The 7,220-nt window shown below is 35.8% G+C and overlaps 1 long non-coding RNA gene across 1 annotated transcript; it reads right to left on the bottom strand.

Annotated features, from left to right (window-relative positions):
- Nucleotides 1-405: 405 nt before the first annotated feature.
- On the bottom strand, nucleotides 406-4,715 carry LOC129144142 (uncharacterized). Its single transcript, XR_008548319.1, has 3 exons — nucleotides 4,647-4,715; nucleotides 3,482-3,590; nucleotides 406-863 (listed from the first exon to the last, which is right to left on the bottom strand). It is a non-coding gene; the product is annotated as an uncharacterized LOC129144142 (long non-coding RNA).
- Between the last annotated feature and the right edge of the window lie 2,505 nt (nucleotides 4,716-7,220).

A 7,220-nucleotide genomic window follows, 5' to 3' on the forward strand; every position in this document is an offset into this window, starting at 1 on the left:
GGCCTTTAGGATTACCACTTAAAGGTAGCCCATTACATAAAAAATTTTGTTTGTAGAAAACAAATCTTAGAGAACTGATAAAGTATGGTGCACACTTGTTAAACATTAGCCCCAAGTTCCCATTTAAGCCACATTATATTTCTGAATTATAGTTTAGACAATATGAAAGTTTGCATGATTCACCCTGAAATAGGAATCACTATCCAGGGAGCTAAATGCTTCATGAGTTTCATATTTTAACTGGTAGGTAGACAAGAAAGAGCAAGAACAAAGGACATGACAAAGTAAAGCTGTACCAGAGCAATCCATTGAAAATGACCCAATGTAGTCCAAAGTCAATATTCATTGACTGAATTCATAGTTTTTGAAAAATAAAATGTAGTAAAATTAGTTCCGATGTGGAGATAGGGTGGAAGAAGGTCAAGTTTTATTTTGTTTGTAAAAAGTATTCCATTAAAGCTATGTGGTAAAATTATGCTTTATACCACTTATGAATACCAAAGTACTAAGATAAAACACAACTTTCTTAAAAGTACAGCAGCAACATACTTTAAAAAAAAAAGAAACCAACAAGCAAGAATATGATCACTGGTAAAAGTGTCTCATTGAAGAATACCCCCATTGAGGAGCTTGGGTATCAAAGGAGCAATAAATGGAAAATGTCCTGTTCAGTCGTAGAAAGTTTGAATCTGCTTCATGTCAAAGTGTCACTGCAGCAGAGTTTTTTGTCAGGCATTCATCCTGACTGCTTTTTCTGGTTTTCCTTTCCTTCCCAGTCATCCGAGGGATCCCCTTCCCTATTTGTTTCTCTTTCACTTCTTTCTTCCATTCTTTTTCTTCTAGTCTTCATGCTGTTAACAAAGCTATAATTCATTAAAAATTGAAAATTTTTTTATTGAAATCACATGCACACAGATTCATATTATATATTAGCAAAAATACATGTATACTTTAGTCACCATTGTAACTCAAACAAAGAATGTGGGAGTTATTTATAGTATCATACATATTAGATGAGTGAATTAACCATTACAGCATCACATTCTTACTTAGCACATCACTTGGTGCATTACAAAATGAGGAACATACCAGACCCATTCCATAAGAAACCTTTGGGGAGACACAGGAAAAATCTGAAGATGGTTCATGCCCTTTTCCCGTGGCTTGCATAGCACTGCATGGCTGTTCACATGCACCTCTATACACTCATTGCCTTCCGTATTTCCCCATTCAGTCCCCCTCGCTGTCATTCCATCATTTGCATGCTCCTTCTTGCCACAGGATATTTTTGAGTTCTATTAAATTTGCTTATACCATATTCACTTTTATGCTCTTACTAAGTCCTACTGATATTGAGCACAATTTCTGGATCACTCAGATGTGCAGTAATGTTAATGTAGGGATGAAATGTCCTTAAGACAAAAGCATACAGTAGCTGTGTTTGTGATGCGGCATGTCAACATATTAAGACAATTCAACTAAAATAAAGATTTGATTGACTGTAATGAAGTGAAGAAATTCTGATGATATGTATATATTTATATTACAGCAAACCTATAGAATTTAATATTATGCAGATATTGAAAATCAGATTTTCAAAGAGTACTACATGGCATAAAAATGTATGTAATGTTCAGGAAGAAAATGAAGGATATTAAATTGTATATGTAGCAATTCTCAATTTATAAATGTAAATAAATACATATGAATAAAATACAGTGATAGGAAGATAGATACATCGAAATTGGAAGGAAACATACAAAAACAGGGGTGATATTTGGATAGCAGAATTACAGGTGGTTTTGATGTTATTTTTACACTTTTCTGTGTTTTCCAAATTTTCTTCAATCACAAGTGTTAATTTTTTTTTCTTATCCAAGAAACAATTTTTCATCTACCTCTGCAATTTTTACTAACTTAATTAAATTCTGTCAGGTAACCTAACAAGTACCAATGTTTCCTTCTTTCTTAAACTCTCACCTTAAATGTTTTCCCTTAGATACTGCTGCTGACTCACAACCTCACAAGCGCATCCCATCCCTTGCCATCTACCCTGATAGAGACTCTCCTCATGCTTTGGACTCTTGAAACATAGGATAGGACTTTGTAGACTCATCACTCAGATATCATTGTTGGTGATCACAATGTCTTAGATAGGGGTCCTTAAAAGCAGAGACTGAGAAAGGGCTTCAGATATATGTGATGTATTGAAGGAGTGATCTTTAGGAAAAACCTAGAAGGCAGTAGATTAAGCTGAACATTGAGGGGGAAAGAGGAAAGGAGAGATGTGATCTCAGGTAAAGTATAGCCTTGGCTGATGCCCAGGAAACTGGGGCATAAATCACACCTCCCACAATCACACCCCCCAAGAAACAACCTTGTTTCACCTTGAGGATATGTGCCCAGGCTTTTGTACCCCCAAACCAGTCAGCCATTGGTGACCCAGAAGGGTGGGGAAAGGTGGCGCTGTAACCCCAGCAGGTGGCTCCTATCAGCAAAGGGCAAGCCTCCAGAAAGAACCCAAAACACCTGAGTACAGATGCACCAACTGGCAAAGGAAATCTGGTGGAGCAACAACCATGTCTCCTACCCACAGTGATAATGAAAAGAGGAGGAGAAGGAAACAGGAAGAGAAGAAAATTTCAAACAAGTGCAGGCAATGTGGAAAGGACACAATTTTTAAGTGATGCTCCCCCCCGCCAACTTGGAAGAATGGTGATTCAGGCAAGCAACTGCAACATTCTGGTAGAATACAATACCACAGTAGATTGAAGTCATATGAAGGCATTTAAAAATTCCAAAATGGTTTTAATATAGGAGTTTAAGTAGATTGCTGCTTAGATGAACTCTCTATTTGTTCTGACCTCCCAAGAAAGTTTGAAGAGAAGGTACACTTAATTTCCTCCAACACTAATACTTTTTCCATACAAATGTGAGGCTTAAATGCAGCTGCTAGGTTTTCCCAAGAGATGGCTTAATTTTGGAATCAGATGAAAGAACTCTTTGGTCCGGTGGTCCAAATTACTGAGACACTCAGGGACAAGAAGATCTGTAAATTATGCTATAAAGACATGATGAAGATGCCAAAAGCAATTGCAACAAAAGCAAAAATTGACAAATTGTATCTAATTAAACTAAAGAGCTTCTGCACCTCGAAAGAAACTATTAACAGAGTAAACAGACAACCTACAAAATGGGAGAAAATTTTTGCAAACTATGCACCTAACAAAGTCTAACATGCAGCATCTAGAAGGAACTTCAACAAATTTACAAGAAAAAGACAAACAACCCCATTAAAAAGTGGGCAAAGAACATGAACAGACACTTTTGAAAAGAAGACATACAAGCAGCCAACAATCATATGAAAATAAGCTCACATCACCAATCATTAGAGAAATGCAAATCAAAACCACAATGTGATACCATCTTACACCTGTCAGAATGGCTATTATTGAAAAGGCAAAAAATAGCAGACACTGACCTGGTTGTGGAGAAAAAGGCACACTTATACACAGTTGGTGGGAGTGTAAATCAGTTCAACCATTTGTGTCCTTTCCATGTGGAAGGCAGTGTGACGATTCCTCAAAGACCTAAAAACAGAAGTACCATTTGACCCAACAATCCCATTACTGGGTATATACCCCAAGGAATATAAATCATTCTATTATAAAGACACATGCATGCATATGTTGATTGCAGCACTATTCATAATAGCAGAGACATGGAGTCAGCATAAAAGCCCATCAGTGATACACTGGATAAACAAAATGTTGTACATATACACCATGGAATACTATGCAGCCATAAAAAAGAATGAGATCATGCCTTTTGCAGGAACATGGATGGAGCTGGAGGCCATTTTCCTTAGCAAACTGAGGCAGGAATAGAAAACCAAACACCACATGTTCTCACTTACAAGTTGGAGTTAAATGATCAGAACACATGGACACATAGAGAGGAACAACACACACTGGAGTCTATTAGAGGATAGTGGGTGGGGAGGAGGGAGAGGCTTAAGAAAAATAACTAATGGATATTAGGCTTAATACCTGGGTAATGAAATAGTGTGTATAGCAAACCCCCATGACACATGTTTACCTATGTAACAAACCTATACATGTACCCTTGAGCTTAAAAGTATAAAAATAAAAACCTCTACCCTTCCTAGCTTTAATTTCTTGGTGATTCCAACAAATATGATAAACTTTCCAAATGTTCCTCTTCACTCAGTCATGCTCTGTGGGCTGTGCTGTGAGGGGTAGTTCAACAGCAGCACCTTGGTAGCAGAACAGTCTATGTCTGTCCGGAATTATTTCCATGCTTTGCAAGGCCTACGTCTACAAGTTCAAAATCTGCCGTCATTTCAGTGACAAAGTCAATCAAGTCCATTCTTGGATATTAAGTAGGTCAGAAAACTCTTTGGTTTTCAGCACATTCTGATCAGATTGTACAGACCCAACAAAGAGGATATTTTTCTCTTTAACTCCCTCACAATTTAGAGAGGAGAAGCCCCAAAGTAGATTGTGCAAATATTGAGGGGTATAAACACAGAATGTATAGAAAAAGGGGGAAAATGTTAGAAATGCTAGAAATAAGAAAGAAGTACATATAAAAAAGAGACATTTCAAAAACATCTTTCTCTTTACCAAGCAATTTGTTTCCGAACTTTTTCGTGGCTCCGGCTATAGCCTTCAGGAAACTTGATGATGTCATTTCCTTTCAATTGGCCAGTTACATAAATGTTGGAAAACAGCCATTTAAAACAGCCCTCAAACAGATGGCCATGTGTGTAAATGCCAGAAAGTGAGAACAGCCATTTGCAGTTATTTATTTATTTTTTTACCCCACACATGGTATAATGTTTATTTTACAGCCTCTCTTACGGACTTATGTGGATCATTCTTGTCATTTTTCTAGGGAAAAAAAAATCCCAGAGGAAGCAGTCATAAAATACAAAAGACAAATTATGAAATAATGAAAAATAAGGTAATGAACAGAAGTGAGCATCACGGTGGGAGAATATAAACCATCAAAGAGTGGTCCATACAGTACTATTCAAATGATCAAACATTCTAGGGGAAAAAAAAATCTGTAACTGTCAGGAAGTTTCAAGCAAGGGGAATTTTTCAATGAGGAAGATAAATCCATCCTATTATCCGAAAGAAGTTAAAAATGGAATGCCTGCATGGTTTTTACCAAAAAAAAAAAAAAAAAAGAAGGCACACTTTATGGATTTACTTTTATTCCTTCAAAGCAAATTTAAATGTAGCTGCAGAGTTCCTTCACAAGCACTGACCTACATATCCCCTTGTTCCAAGTACATATTGATGCAATCAAGAGAAGTTTACACTTTTGTAACTGTGAAGAATTTCAGTTATGCATAATAAAACACAGCAAGGAGTTTGAGCCTTCTCAGCTTCAGAAACTAAATTCTGTTCTTGTCTGCAAGGGCTGATACTAGCATTTCCTGTCCTTTCTACTAGTGAAAATTGTGTTATTTTAATAGCTAGTACAGCAAATGTTACGCAGTTTCAAAGAAAAGTAAGTTAATTCTTTGCAAATTCTATCAATTGGCTTCCTGTGTTTAATATTTAATTGAAATATTAAAATATATTTTAAAAATCAGCTTCCTGTATTTAATACTGTATTGAAATATTAAAATGTATTTCAATTAAATATTAAGAACATGTAAATTAAATATGTATATATATATATACACTCATTTAAATCCAGATGACATGGGTGTCAATAGGGAGAGAAAAAGTAAGGGTAAGCTAATCATGGTCCTTCTTTTGATGGTTTTCTTCTTTGTGAAAATATTTATTTCCCATGGAGATTAGAGAATTCAATTTCCCTTTCATTGGTGAAATTTCCACAAGTATGTAGCTATGCATTCTAAATTCTACTTCAGTATATAGCAGCAAAATGTCACTGACTTATTTGTTCACATATAATTATTAAACATCAAATATGGACCAAAAGTTGTGCTAGAAGTGGGTGATAAAGAGATACCAACTGAGGGATCATTTACCAAAACAAGTCCAATATTTTATAGACTGTCTATTTAAATATTACCTTTTTTTATGCTTCCACCTAGTTTTGAGCTATTCTAATACTTGAATTACAGGAAAGTATTTGGAACTCTGCTATTTCCCATGAGACTTCTATACCTCTTGGGTCAGGGAAGGACAGTTTTAGAGACCCTGCTACCTTTAGGTAGGATTATGTCCTCAAAAGGTTTTTGTGCTTACTTTGGACCCTGCTGCCTGAACTCCACCAAGCAGAGTAATAAGTTCCATATGCCCATTTTTTTGAAGAACACATTTTCAAAGCAGCAAATATTTTGACGGATTGGCTCTTGGAGAGCCTGAATACTGTTATACACATCGTTTAGCATTTCACAAGGCCCCTACTGTTAAATTCTGGGAATGGGGCCAGGGTAACCTACCTACTGGTGCTCTAAGTAATGTTAAAATATTGAGAATTCTTAACTATCATGCTTCACTAAGACATATTTGGAATGTGAGAATTTCTTTGCTGCCATGGAACCGTGTGAATGTGTGTATGTGTGTGCACATAAGTAAAAGAAACAGGCTCTTAGAGTCAATAAATTAACAAAAAATCTCAATGGTGGGACTTTTAAAATATTTAAACTTTTAAACCTTTCATCTAATGTAGGTGTTGAATTCTGATCATAAGCATACACATTTTGTGTGTGTGTATATGTATATATACCTATATGTGTGTGTATATATATATTTATGCATATATATTATATATATATGTATTTTCTTACTGACGTAGCTTATAAAGGAAGAGGTACAAAGAACTTAAAAATAAAATGTTAAGAATTATTGAAGAGTAATGCAATCCAGTGGTCTCTGATAGTATATATATATACACATACACACACACAGAGACACACAAGAAACAATGGAAAATGACAAAAATGCAATCATGAGTATACAGTAAGTTTTAGTGCTGCTGTCTCTGGGTAAATAATTACTTGAAGACTTCCAACTGCCTAATATTATCATCTCCATGCCTCCTGTGTTACTCATAATGAATAAGCATTCTTTCTCCCAGTGCTTCTCAAATTTGCTTAAATGTAACATTCACTTGAGATGACTCTTCTTCCCCCACCTCCACCCCAGGATTTTGATTTAGTAGATCTGGAATTGGGCCCTGGAATTTCTATTTTTAAAAATTACCTCAAGTGT

The sequence above is a fragment of the Pan troglodytes genome, chromosome 4, assembly GCF_028858775.2.
Source record: "Pan troglodytes isolate AG18354 chromosome 4, NHGRI_mPanTro3-v2.0_pri, whole genome shotgun sequence".
In the NCBI taxonomy this organism is placed as follows: domain Eukaryota; kingdom Metazoa; phylum Chordata; class Mammalia; order Primates; family Hominidae; genus Pan; species Pan troglodytes.